Source organism: Euprymna scolopes, chromosome 37 (genome assembly GCF_053919585.1).
Source record: "Euprymna scolopes isolate OS-2025 chromosome 37, ASM5391958v1, whole genome shotgun sequence".
Taxonomy (NCBI): Eukaryota; Metazoa; Mollusca; class Cephalopoda; order Sepiida; family Sepiolidae; genus Euprymna; species Euprymna scolopes.
In genome coordinates this window covers 85,388,976-85,403,124 of record NC_136518.1, presented here as the reverse complement: position 1 = coordinate 85,403,124, position 14,149 = coordinate 85,388,976, and the positions used below count along the sequence as shown (strand labels likewise).

At 33.7% G+C, this 14,149-nt stretch overlaps 1 protein-coding gene across 29 annotated transcripts in view; it reads right to left on the bottom strand.

Moving 5' to 3' along the window:
* LOC145261268 (phosphatase and actin regulator 2-like) overlaps nt 1-14,149 on the bottom strand; it is an 858,751-nt gene that overhangs the window by 208,605 nt on the left and 635,997 nt on the right. The window lies entirely within an intron of this gene.

The following is a 14,149-nucleotide window of genomic DNA, read 5'->3' as shown; positions in this document are numbered from 1 at the left end:
ATCAATCTGCTTTTGCACTTAACATCTGACATATTTAAAGAGAACAAAGGTTTTAAATGATGTAGTTTAATTTATAATTGTCACAAGTAAAAATCATTGTCACAAGTTAAATCAATCTTAAATAATTCGTTGACATCTATGCTGATGACACGACCATCTATGGCAATACATCTAAAGCCATAAATGGCAAAGTTCTGTTTCTCTCTCCTCTGATCTTGAGCGCACGGTACAGTGGGGGGGGGGGAGGTGGCTGGTTACTTTTAATGCATCTAAAACCAAGCTCCTATCTTTATATCATCAACGCTCCGATTCCCATCTGGCATCAATTGAAATGAATGGCTCTCGTCTAGAGGAGGCTCCATGTTTTGATAAGCTTCTGGGATTGACTTTTGCTCCTGACCTGAAATGGAACATGTACATCAAGTCAGTTGTCAAGATCGCTGGAAAGATGGTAGGATCCTTCTACCGCTCCAGAAGATATCTCACTGCTGATGCAATTCTCTATTTATATAAAACCCAATATAATGTCCAAGGATGGAGTACTGCTGCCACATCTGGGCAGGAGCTGCTAAAAACAGCCTATCCTGCCTTGACAGAGTACAAAATAGACTTTGTGGCTTAGTGGGGGAGGCTCTTTTCTCTTCCCTGCAACCTCTCTCCCACAGAAGAAACATTGCGAGCCTGTCTCTGTTTTATTGTCATTTCCATGGCATGTGCTCATCTGAGCTCCAATCTCTGGTCCCCCCTCGCCAATCTTTCATAATAAACACCCGTCTAGCTGAAACCACTGTCAAAAAATTTCCCCACTCTTTATCTGTGCCAAAACCAAAACGTAGATTCCATTAACAAAGCTTCTTTCTTAGAAGTGCACGCCTGTGGAACTCTCTTCCGTTTGCCTGTTTCCCATCTGACTACAACTTGTATGTCAAGTCCAACATAAACAAATTCCTGATGAACCGCCTCCTTAAGTAAGACTATCAAATCTCCAATACTAACGATATCTACGATACTATCTCAATGATTACTGTACACACAATAACCCTTATCCTTGAGTGGCTCCCAGGCCTTGATAAGTGGTGACTACCATGTAAAAAAAAAAAAAAAAAAAAATTATCTCCCTCTGGCAATTCACATTAAAATGTAACTCTTTAAAAAGTCTTAAACTATTGACGTAAATAAACTATAATTAAAATTTTACAAAGATTCAATAAAAAGTAAAACGGACAGAACACTTGTTTTTAATACACATTAGTTTGAACAATATCTATTATTTCATTTAAAAAATTATTTATGAGATATAAATTTCAACATTTCTGTGTGCATATAAATTTACGTTTTGTCTTATAAATTTATGCTAATTAGTAGTAGCATTTTGCTCCCTCTATGATCCAAGTATGCTTCATACCAGAAATTAAGGCCCAATAGATTTGGAGCCTGTAAGTGTTTATTTCTAATACTACTATAATCATACAACTAGCAATAATACTATTATACATTCAAACTCTCCACGACACAACTGTTATTCTAAAGGTGCTTTACACTAAAGTTTGGTGCATATCCAACCAATAGCTGTGAAATCAAGTATTTTTTAAAGTAGTCTCTCTGGTTGGAAACAGTTGGTGCATCATACCTTTTTCATTGATCAAAAACAGTTGACTCATTCAATTTTTGCCGTTAATCAGCAACAAAATGGCGATCCACACACGGAAATCGAAATAAAATCACAACGATGATCATAGAAAAAAAGAAAAATATTATATTTTGAAGATGCATTCATTCAATCAATCGCATTCAGTGATAAAAATCCTTGTAAAGTAGTATGTTGGCCATATTGTATTTTTCAGTGTGCATACAGATTTTCAATGTCCATTTCTGTTATGGTTCTGAATTAGCCAAAATAAAAAACAGAACAACGGTGTAAGACAAGACGTGTGTTAATAAAAGACAAAGGGTGACCGAATGAAAACAGTGTTTCGCGTTTCACCGAGCAAGCACGGTTAACTCCGGAACTAGAGCCCTTTCTGGGATCATTAAGAGCTCAGGTATATATGGATGGTGGTTGCGTCCATTCAGAGGGTGGTTCCCCCACAACAATTTTCAAGGCTTTTGACGCTCTTTTCAAGGTCTTCTCCAGACAAAATTCAAGTTTAAAAAACAAAATTTGATATATAAAGAATATGATAAAAAAAAAAAAAAAAAAAAAAAAAAAAAAAAGATATTTTAATTAATATTTAAAAAATATTGTAATAGTATATATTTTCATTTTGAATTTCACTTTGGCTACATCTGTAAAGTTTTATGGATCATATCAGGTAGTTTTGTGATAAAGGGATGTAACTTGTATCAACAATTCTGGAAATTATAATATAATGCAATTGTAAAGGAATGCATTTATTTCGATTTTACGTATAATATTTTAAAAATATTTTAACAGTATTTTAATTAATATTTTAAAAATATTTTAACAGTATTTTAATTAATATTTTAATAGTATTTATTTCGATTTTATTTTTAATATTCTGACACAAATTTTTACTGAATATAAAGAATACGATTTTCAAGGCCTTTTAAAAAAATGTCGCATATTTTCAAAGGCCTTTTCAAGGTAATAATAGAAATAAGATGCAAAATGTTTTTGACTCCTCATGGGCGTATGACACCAATGATTTCGACAATCGTTTTTATAACCACCGGTTGTGGTAATCAACCAATGAAAATCTTCCAAAGTTACTATAAAAATTGTCGAACTTTGGATTCAATCAGTTCGCTGTTGGCTATGTCACAAACTGCATTTAATTCTTAGCCGCCATCTTTGTTACAGGAAATTACTTCACACTCAGTATCGAGACTGCACTCTGTTTAACATAATGTCTCAACACTTAACAGAAGACGTTTTCAAGACAAAGTTAAAAATTCAAAGCCTTTTCAAGCCTGTACAAACCCTGATTGAGGGATGCATTTACACCCACCTAGCATCTATCTTGGACTAATCCATCCATAGGCAACCTTTATATAGCTGGTAAATAAAGCCAATATCAGCCGACCTCTGTAAGACAGCATAAATTCCCTGTCTAAGACTGGAACATGTCACACCCATCACTCACGCTTTTAGATTAACGTACAAATAGACAAAACCTTTCAGAGTTGTGCCGATGTACCTAAAAATGACATTTGAAATTCGAGCATGACAGACGAAGGAAAACGCTATTTGAAATCTTAGCTATACTCCTGATCAAAAATTTCAGACCACTTGAAAATATTTAAAATGAAACCCTTTTTTAAGGGTAGATTTTAAACTCCTCCCACTTAAGCTTACCAATACTACAGCCTAAAAGGTTATGGATTTTCTGTCAAAACAAATTATTGGTTTGAAAATTTCTGACAATTTGCTCAGAATTGTATTAAATAAATAGAACGTGGATAGAGAGAAAAAGCAAACCTATGTCAGTCAGATGTAAAACTTATTGTATTGTGTTTTCTTTTAAGTACTCGTCCACTAAGAGTGAAGCACAATTTTTTTTTTTTTTTTCAAAGGAATTTATGGATGGCTTTATCTAAAATAAATCTATAAAAGTGAGAATATGTGTGTGTGTGTGTGTGTGTGTGTGTGTGTGTGTGTGTGTGAGTGAGGACAATTCTCAACCTGTATACTCAATGAATTTTTGATCTACAGACTTGAAATTTGGTATATAGGGTATTCAGACATGTGGAAAACTTTTTAATCAGTTTTCATCCGGAAAAAAGGGCTGCTAAGGAGTCAAAGTTGAATAATTGGTACATAGGAGTCATCAGATTTTTATGTTTATTAACTGTTTCACGAATGCGCATGCGTAAATGGCTCACATTATAGATTACTTATGGTAAGAATAAGTAAGTTTGAACACACTTTTAAAGATCATGTCACATTAGTCTAATGGTTATCGTACTTGATTCATTGTTTTTAGGTTTTGGTTAGAGCATTTTTTTTCTTTTCGTTTTACTTACAAGAAGTGAACTGTTTAGAAAAACATAATACTTGTATGCACATGTCTCAGGTTCTGTTTGAATTAAAATATAATATTTATGCATATTTTATGACCGGGCAATGCTGGGTAGCCTGCTTGTGTTTTTATAAAAAAGATCTAAAACTAAATCTTTGACGCACAGAAACACCGCAAAACTCTGTCCACTAAATAGATTATAACTTTGGTCCGAACAGGATAAAATCCCCAAGCTCTGATATTTTTTTAATAATTTATCCATGCAATCCTTGAGTGAGGAAACCAACCCACATAACTAGCAAAGTCATCCCACCACAGATAAATAAAAATCAAATAAACAATTTTGAAAAACATACCAATCCAAGAGAAGTGAAAGCAGCAAAAAACTCTCTCACACACGTGCGCGCACACACACACACGTGGTAGCATCAACTTTGGCTAGTACCACAGTAAATGTTTGTGAATGGTCAAGGAGAATGGAAAGACAAAAAAGGGGAAAGCACCCATCCATTGGAAAAGTGTAGAAAGTACTGGAACCTTGGAAAGACTTGTCACTCCAATTCTAACGTGTCCATTATATATGTAGTGGATAAGTCCATAATCTTTTTTTTTTTCTTTGATCTGTGAATTTAGGTCAAGGTTATGGTGATCTCTGATTGCCTTTCCCTTCAGTTCTGACGTTGTTTTTACTTGCCCGCATATCTTAGTTGAATATACGTCCTAATCACTGGTTCTCCAGGTGTGTCAGAAATTTCGTGAAAAATAGTGAATAATTCCACCCCACTTTTCCAAGCTTATAACTCCTCGAAAAATGTAATTCAAGCCCTAATTTTTTTTTTTTTTCGATTAAAGGAGGAAGGACCAAGGTTTCATTAAAAAAAAAAAAAGTGTTTTTTTTTTGTTTTTTTTTTTAAAAGGTTTTAAACTTCGGACTTTACAGGTAAATTTCTAAAAAACACTACTTTTTTTCTGTTTTAAATTTGAACATATTATTTATTGACTTTTTCTCTTCAATTTGTGATATATAACACTTTGGTGAGTAAATTAATTATTTACTTTCAAAATGGGAGGTGTGAATTATTCCACCCCCTGTCTTTGCAAGCTTATAACTACTCGAAAAATGTAATTCAAGCCCTATTTTTTTCAATTAAAGAAGCAAGGACCAAGGTTTCATTAAAAAACAAAAAAACAAAAGAAAAAAAATAACGTGGTTTAAAAAAAAAAAGGTTTTAAACTTCGAACTTTACAGGTAAATTTCTCAAAAACACTACTTTTTTTTTTTTAAATTTGAATATAGTATTTATTGACCTTTTCTCTTCAATTTGTGATATTGAAAACTTTGGTGAGTAAATTAATTATTTACTTTTTAATAGACACTTGAAAATGGGGGGACGGGCGTGAATTAAAAAAAAAAAAAAAGTTTGTTTAAAATATTATATTCGGTTTATTGGAAAGAGCATAACATTTCACATTGACCCTGAAAATATCGTAAAAATAGAATCAATAGAAAAATTTTGATAGATATTTAAAGTTTAAAAATTGAAAAATATTGAATTCGTAAAATTCATTACTGTTTAAAAAAAAATATTTCTATTACTTTTAAAACAACTTTAATAGTTTATTTTGGAAGTATAATCCATAAAGAAAATAAATAACCCACTTTTAAAAGAGAAATTACGAGTTTTTTTATATTTTATTTGCAGTTTCATGTTAGGGGTGTCAAAAATTCCTACAAAAATTCTGATACCCCTACTGGTTCTCATTAGATCACTGAAATTAAGCAACATTGAGCCTGGTCAGTACTAAAATGGGTGACCATTTGGAAATATCGTTGCATGTAGGAGGACGTTGCTGCCTCCCTGATAGAATTGCAAAAAACCTTACGTTGGCATCTCCCCTGATGGGGATATCCATGCGACTGGGGATGGTTTGTGAATTTGATATTCCCCAAACACTTCCTTCTTTGGAGGAAGCAGATTCAACTAGTCTAAGATGAAATTTTTGCTGGATATATCAGCTGAAACCAAAGCAACTTTAAGAAATTTTACTCTTTATTATATTGTTGAGGCCTTTAACATTTAAAAAAAAATGTTGAGGCCTTTAACATTTAAAAAAAAATGTTGAGGCCTTTAACATTAAAAAAAAAATGTTGAGGCCTTTAACATTTAAAAAAAAATGTTGAGGCCTTTAACATTTAAAAAAAAATGTTGAGGCCTTTAACATTTAAAAAAAAAAAATGTTGAGGCCTTTAACATTTTTAAAAAAATGTTGAGGCCTTTAACATTTTTAAAAAAATGTTGAGGCCTTTAACATTTAAAAAAAAAATGTTGAGGCCTTTAACATTTAAAAAAAAATGTTAAGGCCTTTAACATTTTAAAAAAAAATTGTTAAGGCCTTTAACATTTAAAAAAAAATGTTGAGGCCTTTAACATTAAAAAAAAAATGTTGAGGCCTTTAACATTAAAAAAAAAATGTTGAGGCCTTTAACATTAAAAAAAAAATGTTGAGGCCTTTAACATTAAAAAAAAAATGTTGAGGCCTTTAACATTTTAAAAAAAATGTTGAGGCCTTTAACATTAAAAAAAAAATGTTGAGGCCTTTAACATTTTAAAAAAAATGTTGAGGCCTTTAACATTTAAAAAAAAATGTTGAGGCCTTTAACATTTAAAATAAAATGTTGAGGCCTTTAACATTTAAAAAAAAATGTTGAGGCCTTTAACATTTAAAAAAAATGCTGAGGCCTTTAACATTTAAAAAAAAATGTTGAGGCCTTTAACATTTAAAAAAAATGCTGAGGCCTTTAACATTTAAAAAAAAATGTTGAGGCCTTTAACATTTAAAAAAAAATGTTGAGGCCTTTAACATTTAAAAAAAAATGTTGAGGCCTTTAACATTTAAAAAAAAATGTTGAGGCCTTTAACATTTAAAAAAAATGCTGAGGCCTTTAACATTTAAAAAAAATGCTGAGGCCTTTAACATTTAAAAAAAATGTTGAGGCCTTTAACATTTAAAAAAAATGTTGAGGCCTTTAACATTTAAAAAAAAATGTTGAGGCCTTTAACATTTAAAAAAAATGTTGAGGCCTTTAACATTTAAAAAAAAATGTTGAGGGCTTTAACATTTAAAAAAATGTTGAGGCCTTTAACATTTAAAAAAAATTCTGAGGCCTTTAACATTTAAAAAAAATGCTGAGGCCTTTAACATTTAAAAAAAATGTTGAGGCCTTTAACATTTAAAAAAAATGTTGAGGCCTTTAACATTTAAAAAAAAATGTTGAGGCCTTTAACATTTAAAAAAAATGTTGAGGCCTTTAACATTTAAAAAAAAATGTTGAGGCCTTTAACATTTTAAAAAATAAATGTTGAGGCCTTTAACATTTAAAAAAAATGTTGAGGCCTTTAACATTTAAAAAAAATGTTGAGGCCTTTAACATTTAAAAAAAAATGTTGAGGCCTTTAACATTTAAAAAAAATGTTGAGGCCTTTAACATTTAAAAAAAAATGTTGAGGCCTTTAACATTTTAAAAAATAAATGTTGAGGCCTTTAACATTTAAAAAAAATGTTGAGGCCTTTAACATTTAAAAAAAATGTTGAGGCCTTTAACATTTAAAAAAAAATGTTGAGGCCTTTAAAATTTAAAAAAAATGTTGAGGCCTTTAACATTTAAAAAAAAATGTTGAGGCCTTTAACATTTAAAAAAAATGTTGAGGCCTTTAACATTTAAAAAAAAATGTTGAGGCCTTTAACATTTAAAAAAAAATGTTGAGGGCTTTAACATTTAAAAAAATGTTGAGGCCTTTAACATTTAAAAAAATGTTGAGGCCTTTAACATTTAAAAAAAAATGTTGAGGCCTTTAACATTTAAAAAAATGTTGAGGCCTTTAACATTTAAAAAAATGTTGAGGCCTTTAACATTTCAAAAAAATGTTGAGGCATTTAACATTTCAAAAAAAAATGTTGAGGCCTTTAACATTTAAAAAAATGTTGAGGCCTTTAACATTTCAAAAAAAAATGTTGAGGCCTTTAACATTTAAAAAAATGTTGAGGCCTTTAACATTTAAAAAAATGTTGAGGCCTTTAACATTTTAAAAAAAACATGCAGCAATAGTTGTAAAGGAATTGTACTTTCTTAAGCAAAACTTATTAAAATATGTTAAGATCTTTAAGATTTAAAAACAAAATAAATGAAAACTATTTTTAGAAAGGGAGTCACCTCTTATCAAGACCCGAAGGCCACTTGAGGATAAAGATTAATGAGTGTTTGATTATTTAAGGAGATGACTCCAAAATAAAAGAAAACTGTGAAAACATTTTTTTTTTTTTTAAATGTAACGAAGTCTATAACCTTAATAAGAAAACCAAAGCAACAGGATTTAATGGCGCCTGACTACAAATACTTCACTGTGTGTGACACCCATCTTTCACCTCCATATCTCACCCACCAAGGTGACTCTCATCAAAGAATACTTAAGTATTCCCATTTTTCTTTTTTTTTATCACACGCATATTTTGAATTCTTTTAACAGTGACTACTACTAAAGCATTTCACACGCCATTATCACGCAGACGTCCTAATATAGCCAGTCACACATTTTGTTACAGATAGCCACATCATTTTTATAATCACAAAGATTTCATCCTATAACATTTTTTCTCTCACTTTTTTTCTCAGTTTAAACTTTGCTTGAGTGCATAAGAAATAATTTGAATATATGTAGAAGGACGGCATATGAACCCTTTGACCTGGAACACATCGACAGCAAACATGAAACGTTGCTTGGCGTAGCTCACCCTGAAGTCTGCGAAATTCTTAACATTAATATGAAAACCCAGGTGATGATTTTTGGTGGTTTGGTTTTATGGTGTCTCAATCCTTTCCGTGTTATTTAAGACTAAATCTGGTAATTTTGAAAAAAAAAAAAAAAAAAGTTTTGTTTCAAATATTTATTCATGGTGTTTAGTTTGGTTGTTTTGTAGAGACAAGTTTTTATTTTTTGGGTTTGCAAAACATGATTGAGTTTTTATAAAGAAAAAGAAAAAAGAATATCAATATTTGCTGCATTACAAGTCAGAAAGCTTCAGACAGCCTGATCTGGTAGCACCAACCCAGATGATGATGATGATGATGATTTATATATAGACAAGCAGGGGGCCCCCGGCATTGCCCAGTCATAATATATATTTTAATTTATGCAGATTTCATATTTATTATTATAGAGTCAATTCTCTATCGATTATTTAATATTATATTGTACCCAATATATAGTCGTGATTTCAAAAACAAAAAACAAAACAAAACAGTTAGATAAAGAAAAAAATAGCTAAAAATAAACTAAGATTAACATATATATCCCCCCCCCCCCAAAAAAAACCTTTGACCTTGATGGAAGGGTGACTAAAACTTGCTGTCATTTCAAATGATCTGAAATAACAGCAAGGAGAGACTTGATTCAAAATATTTCTCATATGTTATATCTCTCCTCTTTGGGAAATAGGGTACGATTATGAATATCTCCAATATCAAATAATCTTTATACACTGAAATTTACTTTATGCATGAAAACCAAAGAGGGGAGATATAACATAAGAGAAATATTTGGAATCAAGTCTCCCTTTGCTGTTATTTCAGATCATTTGAAACCATAGCAGCACGTTTTAATCTCCCCTCCATCAAGGCCAGAGGTTTTAGGAAAATATCAGATATTTTGTAATTCATATGCAAAACTATGAAAACAAATGACTATGATTGATACATTTTATGGCTGTAAAAAAGTGCCAAAAATAGGCTGTGGGTGATGGATGACCTCCTTAATGCACAACCTTAAGAGCAAATGTCACATAGCCCACTACACAATTCAGGCCATTACCTTTCCAACGAGCCTTCATTTGTTAAATTCTGATCAATACTCACTGAGATTTGGAACTTATAAAATTGCCAAACTAGGTGGTATATCTACATATGGATATAATATCTACACTGTTAGCCAAATTGAATATTAAAAGGCTCATATCTTTGGTTCTATAGGACAAAACTACATGAACATTTCTAATACAGTTCTATGGTTAAAATTTTATGACAACTGATTAAAAAAGAACCTATATTTTCAAACCAATAAAATATGCAAAAATTTGCCTACATTTGTATATATAGTGTCCTGCAGGCCAGCTTCAGTTGTCTCCTCTGTGGCCTTGCCAGGCCACTTAGCACTATCGTAAATAATCTCACTCGCTACTTAATTTAGCTGAAAGAATGCGAAGCTCGCGGTTTGTTTACAAACATACGTTTGAGCACTTTACGAGTGGCGGACGGATGTTTATTTAAATAGACATTCAGACAGATTAATTGTGGCCACCGCTTCCGTAGTCAGGGGGTAGAACTGCCGACTGTCATCACGACGGTTCTAGGTTCGATCCTCTGCTTAGGATAGGTGTTAGTCTAGCGGCACTGATGAGTTGTGAAACAACGAAACAGGACTGTATGTCGATGACTAAAATATATTTTATATATATATATATATATATATATATATATATATGCGCATCCATAGAAAAGTAGTTTAAGCTGACTTATGCTTGCCAAATTCTCATTTCTTTCAATTTTGACCCCTTAGCAACTATTTTAACTGAGTAAAGATTAAAAAAAAAAGGTTGACAAAAAATGGAATTATTTGAGCTGCTTGGCACTTGCTCTGCGAACTTCTGTGTCGGTTGAGATACAGTTTGAAAAAAAATGGAGACATACAGACATACATAGTGAGTTCTATAAATGAGATTTTATGTATATAAAACTTTTGTATTGTTTATATCTGCTTTCTTATTCTCTAAATTTTTTGTGTATCTCGATAACATTAATAAGGAGGTATATCTACAAGTCTATACACTTGAACGCCTCCCCTCAAGGTCACGTGACCTGCATTTCAAATAGAATGCAGGTTTGGGCAGTAAATTTCACAAGACAACAAGCCACAATATCAACAATTTAAAAATACCTCACAGCTCCCTTCTTTCTTTCTTTCTGGGAGGAAGAGAGGTTTACTAGCTGAGACGGCTAACTGGTTCGAGTGACACTTAACACCTTTCTCGATTTGCAACTACTAAGAAGCAAAGTTACTAAATCTCAATTTCCCTAGCAAGAATCAAAACTGACATCCTGTGGCTACGAGCAAAGTGTAATATCTGTTCTCATGCCACACTTTATCTTTTCTGTACTCGGTTAGTGGAGGCAGACGCAATTATAATTTTTGCCCCAAACTTGAGCGTCCCTTTTTGAACAGTAAGATTTTCACCCACATCAAAAAAGATTAAAAAAATGAAAACGATCTTATGTTTATCTCTGCCCTCACGAGGAAGCAAATAAATAGGGACATCTGTGAATTAACTAGCTGGTGCCACCATGTATGAGTGCAGAGCAGATGCTGAGGTCTGCTGCACCCGCACACATTTGTAGGAATGGTTTCAGCCATATTACTCATAGAAAATTTATACTAAATAAATATTGGAAATGTCACAAATAATATGAAAAAGAAAAAAAAAACTCACATTAGGAATCATGAAACTAAAGCTCTTACTAATAAGCCAGATATAAAATTAAAAAGAAGGTAGAAAGAAAGAGAGAGGGGAAAGGAGAGAGGGGGAAAGAGAGAGAGAGGGGGGAAGGAGAGAGGGGGAAAGAGAGAGAGGGGGGAAAGAGAGAGAGAGAGGGGAAAGAGAGAGAGAGGGGAAAGAGAGAGAGAGAGAGAGAGAGAGAGAGAGAGAGAGAGGGGGAAAGAGAGAGAGAGAGAGAGGGGAAAGAGAGAGAGAGAGAGAGAGGGGAAAGAGAGAGAGAGGGGGAAAGAGAGAGAGATGGGGAAAGAGAGGGGGGAAAGGAGAGAGAGTGGAGGGGAAAGGAGAGAGAGGGGAGGGGAAAGGAGAAGGGAAAGGAGAGAGAGAGAGGAGGGGAAAGGAGAGAGAGAGAGAGGAGGGGAAAGGAGAGAGAGAGAGGAGGGGAAAGGAGAGAGAGAGAGGAGGGGAAAGGAGAGAGAGAGAGGAGGGGAAAGGAGAGAGAGGGGAGGGGAAGAGAGAGAGAGGGGATGGGAAGAGAGAGAGAGAGAGAGAGGGGGGATGGGAAGAGAGAGAGAGAGAGGGGATGGGAAGAGAGAGAGAGGGGATGGGAAGAGAGAGAGAGGGGATGGGAAGAGAGAGAGAGAGAGAGAGAGAGAGAGAGAGAGAGGGGGGATGGGAAGAGAGAGAGAGAGAGGGGGGATGGGAAGAGAGAGAGAGAGAGGGGGGATGGGAAGAGAGAGAGAGAGAGAGAGAGAGGGGATGGGAAGAGAGAGAGAGGGGATGGGAAGAGAGAGAGAGGGGATGGGAAGAGAGAGAGAGAGAGAGGGGATGGGAAGAAAGAGAGAGGGGATGGGAAGAGAGAGAGAGGGGATGGGAAGAGAGAGAGGGGATGGGAAGAGAGAGAGAGAGGAGATGGGAAGAGAGAGAGAGAGGGGATGGGAAGAGAGAGAGAGAGAGAGGGGATGGGAAGAGAGAGACGGGCGGGAAAGAGAGAGAGAGAAGGGAAAGAGAGAGAGAGAAGGGAAAGAGAGAGAGAGAAGGGAAAGAGAGAGAGGGGGGATGAGAGAGACAAAGGCAGAGTGAGAGTGTGACAGGGAAACATTAGCTTCCACTTCCCATGCAAAGTTAAAGTACAAACACCTATTATTTCTGCACTAATAAAAATACAACAAAAATAAGGATGTGTTTTTGTTTTAAAAGATTCCACATGCACCCCCCCAAAAATAAAAAACCTCTTCTTTCTTTGCCGTTATATAGAAAAAAAAAAAAAAACAAATAGAAAAAATGGATTTCATCCATATGAGGTTCTAGAAATTTCAGCAGGAATCTTTTTTTTTTTTTTTTTAACTGCATAGTCACCACTCATTAAGGCCTGAAAGCCACTCGATAAGGGTTAATAGATACCATAATGGAAATTTGATAATTTTAAAGGTGGGCTTTTTAAGAACTTGTTCACATTAGAATTGAAAATGACTATGTCATAGTCAGCCGGAAAGCAACTTCGTGGTATTGTGTCCTATAGATGAGCAGCTCAAGAAAAAAAAATCCTCTGGAATGGAATTTTCTTTCATATTTACGCACAGACAGATGCAATGTCTCTGAACGAGGGTTGGTGGTATTTCTAGTGTAAAGTTTGTGCCATACTTTTCAACGTCTCTCTTAGGTGGCGCCACCAGTCGGTATTTATTGTTTGACCAGTCAATCAATCTTGTAAGGAGAAGATACCCGAATGTGCTCATATTCATTACATCATCCTTTCCTTTCAACAGAGTTTAAAAATTCCAAACTTTACTAAAGTCCTCAATTTTGTCCGATGATAAAATTTCAACAGAGTTAAAAATTTCAAAACCTTACAAACGTCCTCAATTTTGTCCGATGATAAAATTTCAACAGTTAAAAAATTCAAAACTTTACAAAAGTCCTCAATTTTGTCCGATGATAAACTTTCAGAGTTAAAAAAAATTCAAAACTTTACAAAAGATAATAAACCTTGAAAGCGAAAATCCACTTAATGGAAGAATAACATCGAAAGATTATAATCATCTTATCTGATTTTCAACAGAAATACTTTTTTGAATCGTTTTCAAACTGACGGAAAACACAAAGTGATTTCCTTCGACAAAACACTGGAACGAAGGAAAATAAAATTCACAAAAGTTTCAACAGATCAGTCATTTTTAAAATTAAGTATCAGAAAAGAAGCTCTGATCTTCCAGAGAGCCTGACAATGGAAGAAATCGCCATTTTCCAGCTGCAACTCAGCAATGCTCTCATTCTCTCAGCCATGACTGGGCAGAAGTCTTAAATAATTTGCAATTGTATTGTAAGCAAATAATGGATTTGTAAAGATATAGGATACTGGGAAGTGAAAAGTTTTCTAGCATGTTAGAAGGAGCTCGTCTTCCTTGCAGCAACCTTGGCAACATCTTCAATGTATTTATTCCAATTCATGTTGACTGTGAATGTTAAGCTAAAGAGTTTGAATGAGGATCTCTTAGGTAGGGTGTTATTTATCACGGCAATTGGTGATAGAGATGGTTTTTTTTGTAAAAGGAAAAACGCTTAGTCTTAGTAGCATTAAACGTTATCATCCATCTATGTCTCCATTCCACTACAGACTGGATGTC